This window comes from Pteropus alecto, unplaced genomic scaffold (genome assembly GCF_000325575.1).
Source record: "Pteropus alecto unplaced genomic scaffold, ASM32557v1 scaffold106, whole genome shotgun sequence".
NCBI lineage: Eukaryota > Metazoa > Chordata > Mammalia > Chiroptera > Pteropodidae > Pteropus > Pteropus alecto.
In genome coordinates, this window is record NW_006442103.1 from 4145644 (window position 1) to 4164733 (window position 19090).

Below are 19090 nucleotides of genomic sequence, written 5' to 3' on the forward strand. Positions count from 1 at the left end.
TCTCCTCTGTCTCATTTGACTCTTTCTCCTCCCTGTCAGACCGACTTGGATAATCCAGGATAATCTCCCCATTTCGAGATTTATAATGTAATCACATCTGCACTCCTTTTTGTCATGTAAGGTAACAAATTCACAGGTTCTGGGGATTTGGACCTCTTGGGGAGGCCATTATACTCTTGATCACAGTACCTAAAACCTTTTTTTTCTCCTTAAACTACTGCTTCTAGTAGCATTGGATCCACTGTTATCTGGAGTTATAAGTGATCAATTATAGGTTCTATAAGTACCTTGATTAGGTTGTATTAGATAGCTTGAGTTGCTATATAACAAATAAGTTCAAAACTTGCTACTTAAAACAACACACATTTACTCTCGCACACAGGGACTCAAGACAGGCTCCACTGGTCAGTTGTGGCTCAAGTTCTCTCCTGAGGTTCAGCAAATATGTCTTCTGGGGCTGCAGCTGTCTAAAGGTCTCACTGGGCTCCAGGATCTGCTCCCAAGGTGATTCACTCACATAGACAGCAGTTGGAGGGAGACTGCAGTTCCCCACCAATGGACCTCTATGTGTAAGTTCCTCTGTGTCCAACTGGCGACCAGGCCAGCCATAAATCACTGCCGTGGGGGGATGACACACAGGCAAGGATACTGGGAGGGAAGAATTTGGGGGCTGTGTTGGAGCTCAGCTACCACATAGGTGTATATGAGTGAGTGTTCAGTTGGTATCATTGAATGTTAACCAGCTGTGAGATTAAAGGAGCTATTGCTGTTGAAGTGCTTTTTATAAAATCAGTGATATAGTTTCTTAAGATGAATGGACAAAAGGCAATTATGAGCATTTCCTCAGACATGAGTAAAAGGTCAGTCACACAGCAGAATCAATGTTGCAATCAATGTTGTAATCCCAATATTCTGATAAGATCATTGAAACTCAATGGTCTAATCACTAATCCAAGCCGTATTAGGTCAGAAAATTTTCTGCATGGTCCACTACAAATTATTTCATTTTATTTCATCAGATAAATGTTAGGAATTCAATTCTGACTATAGTCTAATAATCTAGTAAATTAACCCCTAAGAAGTTTCCCTCTGCTGAAAACCCAACTGAAAAAGAAGAAATATATGCAGAATCATGAGAGATGAACATCTGGTCATCGAAGGTTTTTCTTCTTTAATGTCCTGATATTTTCCCAGCTTGGAGGGTTCACCTTTCAGAACTCTCTCTGGTCTCTTCCCGGATCCACTGCATCCCATGTTACAGGGGATTGACAAATTGCATACTTTAGTTTTATATTTAGTGCTTTCTGACAGTGTAGCCTTCCTACCTTCTGTTTCTAACAGTAGCCAAAGTGCTTTCAACTATTCCATCATCTCTTTGCTTATCCCCCCTCCAAAAGACAGAGAGAAGGTGGAAGGGCAAGGGGAGCAAGGGAGAGAGAGAGAGAGAGAGAGAGAAAGAGAGAGAGAGAGAGAGAATGAGAACTTCTGTTTCATCACATGGAAACTAATTTTGTCATCAATAGGTGCAAGTTCTTCAAAATTGTCAGCAGTTTGGGAGTTGGTTGAGACTGCCAGAGATGTAGCAGTAACACTTTCTTATGGCACCAAAGGAAGTGTCAAGATAGAGCCGACACTTCAGCAGCCAGAAAAGCAGACTTAGTGACAACCATTCTCTCCTGGGCTATTTCTGGAGACCAAGATTGTTCTGTCATTAAGAAGAAATTTGAAACCAGATTCTCCTTGGAGAACAGTCTCTTTCCTGTGAGACTTTTTGGGGGAGGCCATTTTCCCTTCTGCACTTATAGTAGTACATCAGATACGAGGGGTGAGGTAGGAATCCCCTTTGCTCCTATTGTCCCTTCTTAGAACATTCTCTTTCTTTTCTAAACCAACAGATTGCACCCAGATGCAGCCCATCTACCAACCCATCTGCCAAATGACACCCTTTTATTTCCTGAAGATGTTAGATCTTGGCTTACTGTCACTGTCTCCAACACTACCCCTGTCCCAAACCTGGCTAAATCTAAATCTCTGGTTACCTTATCCCTGTACCTGCTCAGATAAAAATGTCTGGAGCAAAATGAGCAACTGTGATGAAAGATCTCACTTAAGTTCACCATAAAATACTTTAGCTGGGCTCTTAGCACTGTTCAGCAGTAGTAGTTCCTGTTCCGTTCATCACCCAGTTCTCCTAAGTAACTATTTCACACCTCCTCCTCTCTCTTCACACTTTCTAATCTTCAACCCCTTTCTCATCTTCCCAATGAAGCAATCACAAGAGAATTTCCCAAGTTCTGCCATTTCTATATCCTCTGAATTTCATCATGTTACAATAGTGAAATTGCCTGTGCTCTGAGGCCAGGCCAACCTCTCCCTTCTGTGCTAGACACCATCACCTTTTGCCCATTCATTCAAGAATATGATTTCAACTAATTCTCTCCTTGTATGTCCAAGTTGATAGTAATTTTCTCTTTATTAGGTTTTCATTATCATTTCTTTCACCTCAAAAAACCCTCTCTTATTAGGTTAATATTATCATTTCTTTCACCTTAAAAAACCCTCTCTTGACCCGACTTCCTCCTTCAGCTACGACCCTATTTCTTTACTTCTCTTAGAACAGCCCTACTAACAATAGTTGTCTCTCCACACTGTTTTACTCTCTTTTTGTTTTCTCTTGAATTCACTATAGTCAGGCTCTCACCCCCACCATTTCACCACAACTAGTCTTTTCTAGGTCACCAACTAACTTGCAAGTTCTAAATCAAAGGTCAATTCGCATGTTCTTATTTGACCTAAAGGAGAAGTTGACACATTTAATTATTCTCTCCTCCTTGAAACACTTTCACTTGGCTTCCAGAGCTTCATACTCTCTTGGTTTTCCTGCTACTTCATTGTCCACATCACGGTTTCCTTTGAGGATTCTTTCTTTCTCACCTTCCTGGCCACTTAATGTTGGGATTCCTCAGGGATGTCTTCTTCCTCTATTAGTGACCTCAGCATGTAAGTGAACAGTACTGAATTTATTTCAGGTGTAAATTACACATATAAATATATATAAAAATTGTATATATGTTATATAATTTATATCCTAGTTCCAACCTCTCCCTTGAATAACAGACTCAAGTCCAACTGTCTACTGGACATCTCTTAAATGGATGATGGGTCTCTGAAAATAGTATCTGTAATCAAAACTCAGCTAATGCTGCTTCCCCTCAAAATGTGTTTCTCTTTCAATCTTCTTCATTTCAGTGAATGACAGCTTCATCTTTTTGCATGCTCAGGCCAAAATTTCAAATTAATTTTTGACATTTCTTTCTCTCTCAAACGTCACACTTATCTATCCATAAATTCTATTATCTGTATCTTCAAACATATCAGAACCTGATCAGTTCTCACACTCTGTTATCATCCTCATCCACGCCATCATCTCTCATCTTGATCAGGGTAATAACCACCTAGGTGGTCTCTTTGTTCCTGCCCTTACTCCCTCCACCTTGTCTATAATTACCCATTAGTTTGAGGGATTCAAAATATTTTCTAATTCCCATTACAATTTATTTTTTGATCCTTAGGTTGTTTATAAATTTTATTCAAATTTCATGTATAAGAGATTTTGTACTTTTCTAAATTGATTTCTATGTTAATTCCATTGTGTTTAAAGAACATACTCTGTGTGATCTCAATCTTTTCATTTTATTAAGACTCATTTTTGTGTGAAATATGTCAGTGGACAATAGGACAGGGTGAGTTGGCAGTAAGAAGTTGAAAGTGCTATTTACTTTCAACTTAAAACTCTTTAAGATATTGGAACACAAGCAACAGCTATTTGGGGTCTAGGAGAAACTACACATCTAACAGAACTGGAGAATCCTTCTGTCTATTTCTGCTGAGAACATAGCTAGCTCCAGTGCTTTGTCTTAAATGGCAACACACACGGCATGAGGTGGCAATCCCTAGAGAAAGTGGCAAAGTTGAGTGGATGAGATAGTTACTGGTGGATGTGGCACTGCTTAGCAGAGGTTGCTGAAGTATCTGGAAAACATGTGGTGCCCAGAGGGAGTGAGGGTACTCAACTGATGCTTTGGGATACCAGAGCCACCTAAGGAACAGTGTGGTCCCCTGATGATGTGGTGCCTGGCAGAAGTGGCAGTGTTTGAATTACTGCCTTGATGTTGTGTTCAGACTATTCTGGTCAAATGGGGAAGAAGAGATGGATAGAAGGTGGGAAGTGAGAGACAGACAGACAGATAGACAGACACAGAGAGAATGAGAATGACAGATGTGATATAGTGTGATAGAATAACTAACTGCTCACACATGAGAAATGCACCCTGGAGATTTCCAGAGAAACTTGAGAGTTGGAAAGCAAGGGGCTGAGGAGCTGAACATGGGGGTAAGAGACAGGAAAAGTGTGTGTAATGCCTAATGCCTTACCAGACATATAATAAAAGTCCATACAGACTTGCCAGGTAAATATAAGATGCACAGTTAACTTTTAACTTTAGATAAACAGTGAATAATTTTTTCGTATTAGTATGTCCCAAATATTGCATAAGGCATACTTATACTTAAACTTATACTTAAAAATTACCTATTGTTTGTCTGAAATTCAAAGCTAACTGGACATTTGTATTTTAGTTGGCTAAATCTGGCAACTATATGCCCATAAAGCTCCATTTGTTCATGGTGCACTATAGCTTGCATAATTACCACTTACCTTTTGGAAGCCATTTTCTGCGTAGCAAACCTCCCAGTGGGCTTATTGGAGTTGGATTTTAAATTATTTACTTAAAACACAGTGCCACCTAGCTGGGACTTGCTATTTAACTATTTCATATCCATTACATGTAAAATTCATCCAAACTCTCACAATCTGCCTTGTGTTGCTATACAGAAATTTAGCAGATTCAGCATATTTTATTACCCATGGGGAAAGAACCCCTGTATCTAATTTTTCTTGAAACTTTTTTTTCCCTTTAATCCGATACCCAGCATCTCTTAAATACCTAAGATGTACTCAGGTTGAAAGCTTAGTTTTAAAAAAATGAGACAATGAGTTACTACATTTGGAGGTGGAGGAAGTTGTTAGAAGAAAAAAGGAATTTTGGCAGGAAAAGAACTGTGTTGCAGGATCTAGGCAACCTAGATTATGAAGAAACTCAAGGGGGGCCATGTGGAAGGAAACTTGAAACTTAATTTAGTCTCCTTCATAATTTTGTCTGACTGCAGCCCTGGCTTTGGCTCAGGGTATAATGGCTTTGATATTCTCTGGCTCTAGAATTAAATTTTCCCTTCCCAGAGCTGACATAATGTCATTAGAGTAAATCACACTTCTCAGAGCTCTTGCTCCTCTCTTGGTGGGGAAGATAGGTCCACCTGATCCCTAGCCATGAGTAGGTTGCTCCTTCCCTATCCACTCTGGCTGCTGAGTTAAGCCTGATTCTGAAGCTGCATCCAGGCACAGTGATGGATTAGCAATGTCAGCCGTGAAAAATGGGTGTGGGAGATAAAGTTCGGCAAAATGAACCAAGAGTGACTTATCATAATGCTATCCTTAGGAGTGCCTTGACCTATATGTTTAGGACACAAACAACAAGAGCCAGGCAAGTTCCCAGGCCAGTGTCCCAGGATACTTGGTGGACCTTGGAGTAGACTTATCACATGGAGAAAAAAGCAAATGGAAATGAGAGTTGGCAACCCAGGGCTGGGAGAGCTTATGTTCAAATTTGGCTCACTCTACAGCTGTGAGAAGAACCCTGTGTCTACGCATGGGAGAACAAATTCTTAGGACTTGCAAATTCTTAGGGGCTGATTAACTCATCTGCTGTTTTCAGTGTAGGTGGGTAGGAATCATACAAATAGAGTCCTATTTAGGTTGTGCTAGAAATGGAAGCCTCAAAGAGACATAGATGCCAAATATGGCACATTTTCCCTCAATTCACCCTTCAGCCTTAGTAGCAGACTTTGCTAATCAATCACTGGATTCTTTCCCATTGGAAGCCTGGATGTAGCCTTACAATCAGCCCTAACTGAGCAATCCAGGCAACATATACTAATATTGACTGGAAACTAATTTGACATTTCTGGTCTGAGACCAAATTCTGAGATAGCACAATTTCACACTAAGTTCAAGAGTGGGGACAATAATCCAGCTGCAGGACTGAAACAAAGACTGGAAAAGAGTCAAAATTCAAGAAGGTGCAAGATCAGGGCAGAGGCTATCTCCTGAGCTTCCTCACTCTGCTCTCAGTGTGGCTCTGAGACCCTTAAAGATGGAATACTGAACAAAGTGCCTAAAAATGAAGACGCTTGGTTCTTGGTAAAATGGGATTTTACACTATGTGGTATTTTGACTTTCTCAATTTGGCGCTAGCGAATATTTTACTATTAAAAAAGTCTTCCCCTTTCTGGGTAACAGTATTAGTTGAGGACCAAGGGAAAAAGAAAAGTACTTTGAAGAACTTGTGTATGAATGATAAATGTCCATTGCATTTAAGCAGTTTCCAAAATTCTTGCCATATAATTGACTTTTTTAGACTGTTTTACTTCCAGGGTATTGTATGTATCTGACTTATATCACAGAGTTTATTTAATATCCTTTGCTTTTCACAGTCATCAGCAAGATTTTAAAGTAGATATTGATTTATATGATGTAAATGCCAAGGCTTTTTATCTCTTCCTCTCCACCTTTCGACCCTATACCTGTACATCTTTCTGACTTGTTTTCACAAATGCTGACTCTATCAACTCTGTAAAATGTGCTTCTTACCCTTATGAGTAGACCTGATTGTTTAAAACAGGCACCATATTGATTGCTTCAAAACAGATCTACTTTGTCAGGCTCTGTCAGCTCTTAGCTTAGGGTTTTGTTTAGTGGCTAAGAGCAGAGAATCTAACTTGGGTTTGAGTTTCAGCTTTGTTACCTTATTATTTATGTCACCTAGAGTAAAGCATTAAATATAAATGTTACTTTCTTTTTAAGTAAAATGAGGGATAATAATAATATTAATAATAAAGATTATTCATAGGGATCATATGGGCTGATACATGCACAGTATTGGCACATAGTAAGTGATCAATAAATGTTAGCTGTTTTGTTGTTATTGTCTTCTCCATTCTCCCCTCAAAGACAGCATAACCTTAATCCCCGGCCTATGTACTCTGCTCTATTCCATCCCCTAGAACCAATCCTGATCAAACAAGAGATATTTAAGTAGATTCGGCTTAAACTTTTAGGAGCAGGGATCCATTCCTTCCTCCCCCGCTCTATTCCATCCGCTAGAACCAATCCTGATCTAGACAAGAGATATTTAAGTAGATTCGACTTAGACTTTTAGGAGCAGGGATCCATTCCTTCCTCCCTCTATTTCTTTCATTTCTTCCTTACAACAAACCATGTACTGTCACAGGTATTGTGGATAAAATGAAGATCTAATGAATTAATACTTCTGAAATGCTTTAGAATTGCCTAACACAAAACTGCACTGTGTTTGTTAAATAAACCTGGCTTTCTGCTTCATTTCCAATGTCTGATCTTAATCTTATATTTCCACTAGTAATCAGATCCTTATCTTGATCCTTATGTTTTCATGCCTGTTGTGATACCAATCCTACTATATGAGTGAATGGGAGCTGAGAAATTGGCAGTAACAAGTACAAAATGATAGAGGGGAAGAGGTGCTTGAGGTGGAGCCTGAGTGGTTATTGTCACTGTAATGCAGGAGCCCCAGGCCTAGAACTTGCACCTGGGTTTGGATATTCCGGAAGAACCACCAGGAGAACCAGAGGAGTGAGAATTGGGGTTATTACTCACAAGGCAGGGAAGCTTCAGTAGCTGCCGGTGAAATGCAGGAATAAAGCTTTTGAAAGAGAGCAAGCAGAGTATTTTATGCCCACAAGCAGAGGGAGAGGTTATCTCATTGGGGGACCAGCTGCCTTTTCCAATGGATGAGAGCAAGATGTGCTGCTTGGTTACAGGAGCAGATAACATCCATGAGAACAGCAGGAAATGTCCCTAGGAGCAGGCACTGCTGAAAACTCTTTGTGCACTGCCTTCCTCGCTGCTGGCCTGGCAGCTATCAGTCTTCTGAGTACTTGGAGGGGCTGCGTCCGAGTTAACCCTACAGTCACCAAAGAATCCTGAGCATGTTTATAGATAAAGAAAAGACAAGGATCCAATGACAATGGAGAAATTTAAGACGTGGAACAGAAATAGACAATTGATTAAGGAAGCTAGATTGTTTTATCTGGAAAATATCAGTAAGGTGGCATTATTTTGTTATGGTTTTCATTAATATTCTCCAGGGAACCACAAAAAATTAAAAGTGTCAAAACCAATTACTCATAAGCTATTTAATAATTGTTTCTACCTTCATTTTTTGTAATCAACTTCAAGAGATTTTTCACGTATACGTGATGATAATATTTATATGGTACATTTTAGCTTCTCAAAGCCCTGTCATATTATGTCTTCCATTTAGCTTCAGAATCATCTCATGAGGTAGGACAAATATTATTTACTTACATTTTATAAATAAGTAAATCGAGGGATAGAATTAAGTGGCTAGCTCAAGGTCATCCTTTCAGCAGTGGAAATAAAACCGAAAGTTGGATTTCTTTACTGTCGAAAATAATGTAAAATAAAAAGTTTCTTTTTTTTTTTTTTTTTACCAGGGTTCCTCATCCTGGGTACTAATAACATTTGGAGCCAGCTACTTCTTCGTTGTAGAAGCCTGTACAATAGGAGATTTAGCCACATCCCTGGCCTCTATCCGCTGGATGCCAGCAGCACACTCTTCTCCCCCAGCTTGTGACAATTGTCTATAGACATTGCCAAATGTCACTTCAGGTAAAAAATTGCCCCCCTGTTCAAGAACTGCTGGCCTTAGTCCATAATCTGCTTTCAAGCAATGAAGACACAAATATCTTCCTCTAAAAGTTCAGCAGTTAAGATATCAAATATCTGAAAATTAAAAATCCATGTTTTATTATAATGTATTAGAAATAAGTGCTGGCTGATTATGTCATTCACTACATTTCAGGATTTGTTTAAGATATAGGACATTATTTATAATAGTAATTTAATAAGGAAATCACAAAAATGCTAATTTGAGGATTACGAATTGGGATAGGCTAAGGCTCTGCTATATATTCAGGTTGCTTTTGATATCACAAATAACACTGCAACCACCATCTTTATGATTATTAAATTATATTAACTTTGGAGACAGATTCATAAGAATGAAATTACTGAGTCAGGGCTATGAGCGTTTCAGTGGATCATGAAACGTATTGCCAAATTGCTTTCGAAAGGGAATTACATCGCCAGCGGAAATATATGCTTGCATTGGTTATAATCATCCTTGCCAGATTTGGGCATTTTAATCTTTTTTTTATATGTTTTGTAATTTAATAGTGACGAAATTTACTTTGAGTCTTCTGTTGATACTAATGATCTAGGGTGCTGGAGAAAGAAAGGAAACGAATCTTGGGTGCCTACACTTGCTATACACCATGCTAGGAAATGTGTACTCATTGCCTGAAATATAGACCGCACTCCAGTGTCTCTCAATATACTTCCCCTCCTTCACTTTTATTCATTACACTTATGAGTATCCAAAATTATATTATACATTTACATTCTTCTTTACTAATTCGTCTAATAAAATGAAAACCAGCTGGTGGCAGGTTTTTGCCATGTGTGTTGCTATCTAGGATAGTACTTGGCAAATGGTGGGGCCTGGATAAACATCATTGAATGAAAATATAAAGAATTTAATTAATTAATCTCAGTTCTGAGGGATAGCTATTGGGACTATTTATAGCTATTTGGTGCTGTCTCTTCCTTGCTGGGTACTTCCTCACTCAATCACATTCAAGCATGGTTGAGCATGGTCCATTTGCCTTGGCCAGTGAAAGGTGAGCATGTGACGTGTGTCTCTTTGGGGCAGACTACTTAAGAGCCAGGCACACTCACTGCTGGTCTCTTTCCCCTATGCCAAAGTTAATGCCTGTGTTTCAAACAGCATCCCCTCTGCCAGACTGCATCTCAATTTTGGATGGCTTTTAAATAGATGAGAACATCCAAGTGAACCTTGGTGGACATGTTGTGTGGACCAGAAATGAAAAGGAAGTATTTGAGCCTGAAATTGGAGGATTGGCTATTATGTAGTAAAATCTAGTATAACCTGAGTGATACAGAGATTAGTAAGTTTAAATAATGTGGCCTAGATTCCAGAACAGGCCATGGAGAAGGCAAGATTTAAACTTGATTCTGTCTGTCCCTTTTCCACTATTCCAGAATACCATAGGCAGTAAATAGGTGTGTTAGTTTGTCAGGGCTACGTAAACTGGGTGGCATAAATAAGACAAATTTTTTGTTTTGTAGTTCTAAGGGCTAGAAATCTGAAATTAAGATGTTCCTTCTGAAGACTGTGAGGGAGAATGTGTTCCATGCCTCTAGCCCAACTTCTGGGAGTTTGCTGGCAATTTTTGGAGTTCCTTGGCATGCAGAAATATCACCTCAATCTCTGCCTCCATCTTCACATAGCATTCTCTGTGTGTGTGTGTATGTCTGTGTTCAAATTTCCCCTTTCTATAAGGACATCAATCATATTGGGCTGGAGGTTCCCTCTACTCCAGTATGACCTCATCTTAACTAATTATATCTGCAACTCCTCCATTCTAAATATGGTCACATTTTAGAATTCTTGGAGATAGGACTGCAACATATTAATTTTAGGGGGACACAATTCAACTCATAACAATCGTAATAAAAATGCTTTCTTGGTCCAAATTAAATTATATGTATAATTTAAAAATAAATACCACGAGTTTATATCAGAATATAAACAGTGCATAACAATTCTGTGACTCCATCTAGATTAAACTGGATAGATGAGAATTTAGTTTAGTATTGCTTCTGTTATCCTTACAATATTCCTGGAAATCTGTTGAATTAAAAAGAACTGGCAATAATAAAAAAAAGAGAGTTGAAAAATAGCAATGCTATCTTTTTAAAATATATATTGTTAAAGTGAACAGTGTTAGAGTCTCAACTGATGGGACATACCCAGCTGGTAGGTCCATATGTCTTTAGCATTTCAAGATTAGGGCCAAGTATTCAGAATAAATATAAAGGCATCTGAAATGGTATGGATATGATCCCAGATGCTGTCACCATATGTCTTATGAATTTCCCATTTAAAAAATACCAGGTCTATATCATTTGGCTTATCTGGTATAATATATAAGTTAATCTCCCTAAACACAAAGAACCAAATCACAAATAAAGCAAGCTAGCTAAGAGAGCTTGAAATTTTTGTAGCATTGAGGTTTCGCAAGCAGTCATTGTAATTTAGGACCTCAAAGGCTTAAATTTTATTTATAATTAAACCATGTGCTGAAAGCATTCTCTAAGAGAGCAGACATAATTTTTTGACATCTCTTTTGAATTCTTGCAGCTTATGCCTTAAGACAACACCTGGATATCTCAAGTAACACTTGTTTACTTCTAGTAGTGAGAAAAAAAATACCCGACTTCAAGATAAACTTACCCACAACAAATACATAATCATAGCCTCACTTTTGATGATCGGATGACTTTAATTTGAACCATAAGGGCCATTTGAAGTCAGAGCGACAACAGTGAAAACATCTATAATAAACCCACACATTTCATTTCATAATGGAAAAACAGACTCCACTTCAATCTAATTGATTTAATTTTGCATATAATGCTATGATTATCTGTGTTCCATTGCCATTCTTTCTCTCTTTTGTAGGACATAACTATAGAAAATTTTAAGGCAGTGGATAGCTATTATAGACTGAATTGTGTTCCTTCACATTTATATGTTGAATCCCTAATCCCCTCAATGTGACTGTATTTGAAGATAGGGCCTTTTGGGAGATAATTAAGGTTAAATGAGGTCCTGGGAGTGTTCCTAATCTGAGAGGACTAACGTCATTGGGAGAGAAGGGAAACACCAGAGCTCTTTCTCTTCCTGTGATAGCGTAGAGGAGAGGCCATGTGAGGGCGCAGCGAGAAGGCGGCTGTCTGCAACCCGAGGCGAGGGGCCTCGCCAGATGCCAATCCTGGTGGCACCTGGATCTTAGACATGCAGGCTCCAGAACTGCGGGAAAATAATCTGCGGTTTAAGCCACTCAGCCTGTGATATTCTGTTATGGCAGCCTGAGTTGACAATACGAAAGCAGACAAGAAGCAGGTTGCTAAGAAAGTTAAACTTCAAGACAAGAAAAAATGAGAATTAGCAGCAGAGGGCAGAGAAAGCCATAAGAAGGTAAATAGGGGGGAAAGTCGAATAAACAATCAAAGGTTCTGAAATTCTTTAGACCAAGGAAACAAACTCCCCTGTATAGCTCTTCATAACTCCCCAGAGCTTTACCCAAAAAATGATTTTTATTCAAGAGGTTGGGTGGAACTATATATGGTTCTGTACCAAGCCAGAATGTACACAATATAATGTAGAAAGATTACATAAAGTATCAAGTCTGAGTTTTTTGGAAAAAATCGCTTGTTCTGATCACCCTTCTACTCCTTCTAATGAGTAGTCTGAATAGCTAACAGAGTACGCTAATACCCAAACATTTCTATCCATTAATAAGATTGGATTTCTTAATTTAGCCATAAAAAAATAAGTGACCAAATAATCACAATAAAAAGGATCTAATAATAAACAATTATGACACCACAAAGTTCTTATGTATTAATATAAACTATAGATAACTTTTTTAAAAACAGCTTTTATATTTCATATATATATATAAAAGGGATTCTATATACATAGATATGCCTCTATATATGTTTATATATAGGTCTCTATTTGTAGACTTGTGTGTGCATGTATATACATATATATACACACATATATACACTTACATATACTATGCATATACATATATACAGACAGACTTTTTTTTGTACAGTAGTATGGGAGCATAAAAATGACCTTGTAAACTGATTTCATGCAGAGTTTTTAATAAACAATGACAAAAATTATAATTAATCTGTTAATTTAAATTTTTTGTCAAAACATTAAAAGCTTTCTTGCTGCCAATTTTAAATGCGTAGGGAAATGAAAAATAGCCAATCTAATATTTATTCAGTACACTGTAATTTAAAACATTAGAAACATCGAGACTTAAATCTTTTATTTTTTTGCGAAAGCTTCGTCCAGAGCAGTGTGAACAGGGCTTGCGGCCTGCCTCCTGTCATTTATCTTACTGCACGAAGTGAGTATTCTTTCTGTGCCTGACTAATCGTCATACTCCTAACTTTGGATCAGCTGCCAATATTTTATCGTTTGCACTTCCGAGGTTGTGAAATATCTCTAAGAGTTCCCTTGATGTGTAGTGTTTTGTCAGAATCACTTTCTGTGAATCCGACAAAACAATCTCTTTCATCACAATCTCTTTCCTTGTTTTTGTCAATAAACTCACTTACACTCAGTTCCCCTGGCTGCATTTCTAGAGTTTCTCAGATGGTGGTAGCAGCATCAACGTTCCCATGGTCAGCTATGTCTGTTTATTATGCTGCTTTTGTTCAATTTGAATTTTATTTTCAAATTATCCCCTTTTCTTTTTTCCTGTACTTCCACCTTTGTCGCGTGGTTTCCTCTTGCAATTATGCGTTTTAAAAAAATGGCACATGAATTTTCAGCACAGGTGCTCGTTTTGCTGTCTGTGCGTGAACAGAATAAGAAATGTGCAATGACCACTGGCAGACTCTAAAAAAATGCCAAATAATTGGTCACTAATCATAACATGCATGTGTCATTTACATAGCAATTTGTGAAGAGCCAGCAGCAACATTTGTATTTTATACTCATAGTAATTACACCATAATTAATTTTTACTCATAGTAATTATACCACCATAACTAAAATTTGAACCCTGTTGCTGGGGGTGTGGTATTATTTAACTAAACCATGTGTCCTAGTCAGTTTGAGCTGCTACAACAGAAAACCGTAGACTGGGTAACAACAAATATTTATTTCTGACAGTTCTAGAGGCTGCGAAGTCCAAGATCAGGGTGCGGCAGATCTGGTGAGACATAAATATTCAGTCCATAGACCATGGTAACTGAAATTTGTGAAAACCAGAATTGTACAAAACAAGCACACACACAACGCAGGTACACAGATACACACACACGCAGACACACACAATCGATGGATCATAACGTGGTCTTATAGTTCAGTTATTCTTTTTTCGGGTTTTATTCTTTTGTTTCAATTTCTTTCCTAATCTTTCTGCAAAAATGTGTTTCTCTCTCCTTCCCATAAAATTATGTCCTCTTCTTTTATTATTGCCAGTAGAGGACCTAGGAAGGCTTTCTGAGAAAACCTAGGAAAGCTTCAGCAAGCTCCCCATTGCTCTCAGTTAAATACTAAATAGACAGTTCTTTAGCTAGCTTTATCTCAAAGGCATTTTGGGGGTATAGTTGGTGATTGGCCATCCTTGCTTAGATACAATGAGCTTGCTCTCTGATGTCATTTGTGGGTTTCTCATGCTCATCAGTATAAGTCTGTACTCTACAAATTGAGGAACTCGATTCGGGAAGGCACTTGAAAATTTTTAAGGTTTAGCTGCAGGAAAAGTTTGCAGTAGACTGAATGCACGAGTAGCCCTTGTTCTCCACCCGCCTTTGCGTTCACCCCTTTGCAATGTGACTTCGCCGCTCTCCCTCATTCCTGAAGCTGGGCTGCCCTTGGAACTTGCCTTAGGCAACTAAATGAGATGGAAGTGCAATGTGCCTGCCAGTGCTTTAGTGCCAGTGCTTCTGCTCTGTCTTGGTCCCTTATGTGAAGGAGTTTAGCAAGCCTGATGGAGGTTAAGAGACCATGCAGAGAAAAGTCCAGCTATCCCATCCTAGACTAGCCTACAGCCAGATGACCTCCATATATGTGAGAACATCCAGTAAAGATCAGCAGAGTTGCCAACCTCATCACAAATGCATGAATGAGCCCACCTCAGACTAGAAAAATGGCTCATCTGAACCATAGGCTTCTGAAAGATAGTGAATGATTATTATTACAGCATTTAAGGTTTTTTAAATTCAACAATAGTCAAATTATGCAATGTTGTTTATGGAAGCAACGCTTTTTTATTATGCTTAGCTGTTGCTGTAATCTATAAAAATGTCCTTTGCTCAGTCCCGAGAGCAGGTAGCTGGTAAATACCAAGCCAATTCTCTCACCTTAACTTTAAATAGACCTGTTAGGGCACCGTCAATGTCAGGGCTGCTGAACTGTCCAATCTGGAAGGGTAGGGTCCATGTCCATCTTTCTAATCACTGTTTAGTCAGCTTGTTGCCGCATTTCTGGGATACAGAATAACTGGCCAAATATTTGCTAAACAAATGAGGGCTGGGAGGCCTTGCTGAACAGGAGAGATACCTCTAGGAAAACCTGATTAATACTCAAAATGTCTCGAAATTTTGGAAAAGTTTTTCTTCTTTTTAATATCAATTTTTTTCTCCTTCTGGAGAGAAAAAATGTTTCCCCTTTTCTAGAAGTGATAGCATTTCAGTACACAATGAAAATAGAAACACATTTATAAATACAATAATGTGAAGGTAAACAGGCCAGAGGGGGGCGTGTCACCCTTGTTATGAATGGTGTCCTTGAGATGTGAACTTCTGAGTTTTCGTCTGAATGTTGGAGGTGGTTGTGTATCCACTCACCTGTGTTTTTTCATAGAAGGACCACAGATTTAAAAATAGCAGTCTGAATTTTGAATTTAAACCCTATACTCCATCCATGGCTCACAAATCTTGGGTGGGAACAGCAGGCTTATTTTTTTTTTTTTTAATTAAATCTCGACCACGTCCTAAGGCTCTATCAGACTAGGAACCAGTTATAATCTACAGTGAGGGGGACAGGGAAGAAGAATTTAAATGCTCTTATTTTTTTCTGCTTAGAAGAGAATCATTCAATTACTCTCTGAAAGAAATTTCCTTAACTGATATTTTTAAAAATATCATAACTCACAAAATTCATTAGGAAGCCCAGGCCTGGCAAATTGTGAGAAGATCCATGTTTTTAAGGCATAATTAGGACCATTTGATGTGTGTCCAGGGCATCTTTTTAGAGCATGTAAGACAAAGTTAATAAAGGGTACCCTAGAGGCAGGAACAGGATCATTTATGTCTTTTCTTAACCCCTTGCTCATACATAGGAGGCAGATGATGTAACCTGCTCGATGTCCCAGGTAGTTTGCAGGGGGTGTGATTTGTCAGAGAGGAAGTTGACGAGATCCCAGGATGAGCAACGGGATGCATGAGGTCACTTAGGTGCCTGAAGAACTAGTCTAACCTGAAGCATTGTGATCCCTTCCCACACATTCTCCAGTCACTCTGATAATCTGACTTTCATCACCTTGACAAGCATTCATCATTCCTCTATCCCCTAGAAAGGACTGATACATGGGGGGAAGAAAAATAAACTTAATTTTTTAAATTTAATTTTTTAAAATTTTATTTGAAAAATACAATACACAGCAGAGAGTCATTCCCTCCCCTACTGCTCTTTCACAGAGGAAACTGTCTGGTAAAGGTAACCGAGATATTTGGCTGGGATAAATCCTGAGAAAAGAGAGGCCCAGATGGAAGTGGAAGAGGCAAAGTTTGTCAAGGAAGGTTCACCTCTCTTTTAACATAAAAGAGACTTTTAAATAATCTTAGGAATCAAATAAAACATGTGCAGAATTTCTGCCTTGCAAACAGACTGAAATTTTCAGGCTGCCTAATTTATACTGACCTGGGCCCCAAGTAAGTAGAATAAAAAGATGTCTTTATCAGAAAGATATGTTTGCCTGCTTTTACTAGACTATGTATGTACACATTTACAAATCGATATTTTCTTCAATGTGTTTTCTATTATTCTCAGGAACAGCATCATGGTTAAGGGTTTTCTGCTGGCTTTTTGCCTTCTGCACGTGTATGTTTTTATTCTTCTGAATGTCTTGAATGAATGATCACAGGATCATTCATTGCACAATCTTGAGTCCACAATATTTAAATATTAAAGGCGACTTTACTCTGATCTGGGCTTAAATCCGGGTTTCTGAGGGATTTTTAACTCCTGCATTCAGACCAGGTTTAACGTGGTGCAAAGATACAACATTTATATACAAATATATAGCTAAGGCTTTCAACAGAAAAACAAACAAAAAAACATTGCTAATCAGTTCCTTGAAAAACTAATGCTAGAACCAATAGAGCTGATCTGACTATGGAAGTCTTACTGGTCATCCTTCCTCCTAAGACATTGTGATCGCCCCTTTCACCTCCATCCCAGTAAGTGAATCCCTCATTACTAACCAAAAAATCTTTAAAGAGGGTCAAGGTTTCCCAAGCTTTTCATGTTCTAACTTTCCAACAGAATTGAATTTGTTCTAGAAGTCCAATATTGGTAGGAATTAAAATTTTCTGGTTTGGCCACTACTAAAAGTGTTTTACCTCCCACAGTGATGGAAAAGAGTAAGTAACATCTACTTGGGGGAGTAATGAAAAAGTCTTTGGGTATCTTTGTTTTCTGATTTCTGTTGAAATTACAAATTAAAAGTTTATTTTCTTGAGTTAGTCAAGGTTCAGAAGTACCATTTCAGTCAATTAATTATTGATCATATGAGACAGAGTTAAAGATTTCCAAGTTAGTCTACAGCCATGCCACCCTGAACATACCTGATCTCATCTGATCTTGGAAGCTAAGCAGGGTCGGGCCTGGTTAATACTTGGATGGGAGACCACCTAGGAAGACCAGGTGATGTAGGTGTTAAAAAAGGATTGCCAAGTTATTGTTGAGAAGTACATTGAATGGTTTTCTCATAGTCTAGTTCATTTTCCTTATGTTATCATGATTTTCATCCTTTATTCCACATGCTTAGTGTAAAATGTCCCTCAGTGCCTCTCCTATGTAGTGGGGCCTAGAGCTGGCAGTGAGGGTAGCAGGAGAGACATTTGATTTAGGTTTTGACTTTACAGAAGACCTCACATCTAGACTCTTGACATTATTTTTTAAATAGAATTTTACACAGGTAACTATATTGTAGTCTTAAAACAAACATTTAAAGTACAGCATAGTTTTTATAACTCTATTTTATTGGCATTCCTTCATTTTTTAAAATATACGTAGTTGCCCAGGATTCTACTGACCTCTGAAAGACCTCAGTGTGTCCAAAACAATATGGTAGCTGTGGCCTATTGAAAAGGAATACTAGTTCAGGATCAGAGAACCTGAATTTAAGTTTTAACTGTCTCCTATTAGTTGTGTAGAATTGGACACATTATTTACCCTGCCTTGGCTTTATTTCTCTCATTTATAAAACTAAAGCCATATTTAATGATTAATTGGGGCCGCTCTGAGGATTAAATGAAATAATAAATGAAAATGTACTTTGTAAACTATAAAGAACTACAAATATGCAAAGTAAAATATGTTAACCACATTTCTTACATTTATATAATTTAAATTACGTTGTCAGGGTGTGGTTCTTTCCTATTTAAATTACATGGAAACTTAACGAGTAAAAAGCCTAAGAATGGAGCCTTGACCACTCTTGAGATGCTGTTATCACTGGAAAATTGCTCAATAAATAGGTACCATTACTGGATTTTGTCACTTAAACTACCCTAAATACTCACTGCCTGCCTTCAGAAACTACAAGTCAATAATTAAACCACAACTGTCAGAAACAAATGTCCAAATAAATAATTTTTAATTATGATACATTACTTATTACAGTAAAAATTGGCATTTTCCCCTTCAAAAGCAGAAGCACCAGTCTTAGAAAGTATAGAATGAATGGTATTTTAAGGGAAATATAGCATAATATTATGTGCAAACATTATTTTAGTATAGAACATAATTTGTAAAAGTAAAGTAATTTCACACACTGAAATCTGTTAGGATGGTAATAATGTCATGCTGAATAATAAAATAAAAACCCCCATGACTTTCAAAGTCCATTTCAAATGAAATATGGTATACTCCTGAATAGATATATGAAAAATTAAAAAGTTCAACTAGCCCCAAATGGAGGGATTTCTTATACAAATATGATTCGT

At 37.9% G+C, this 19090-nt stretch overlaps 1 pseudogene; it reads left to right on the forward strand.

The window, feature by feature from the left end:
* Nucleotides 1-17679: 17679 nt before the first annotated feature.
* Nucleotides 17680-17798, forward strand: LOC112469194 (annotated as a pseudogene).
* Nucleotides 17799-19090: the final 1292 nt, after the last annotated feature.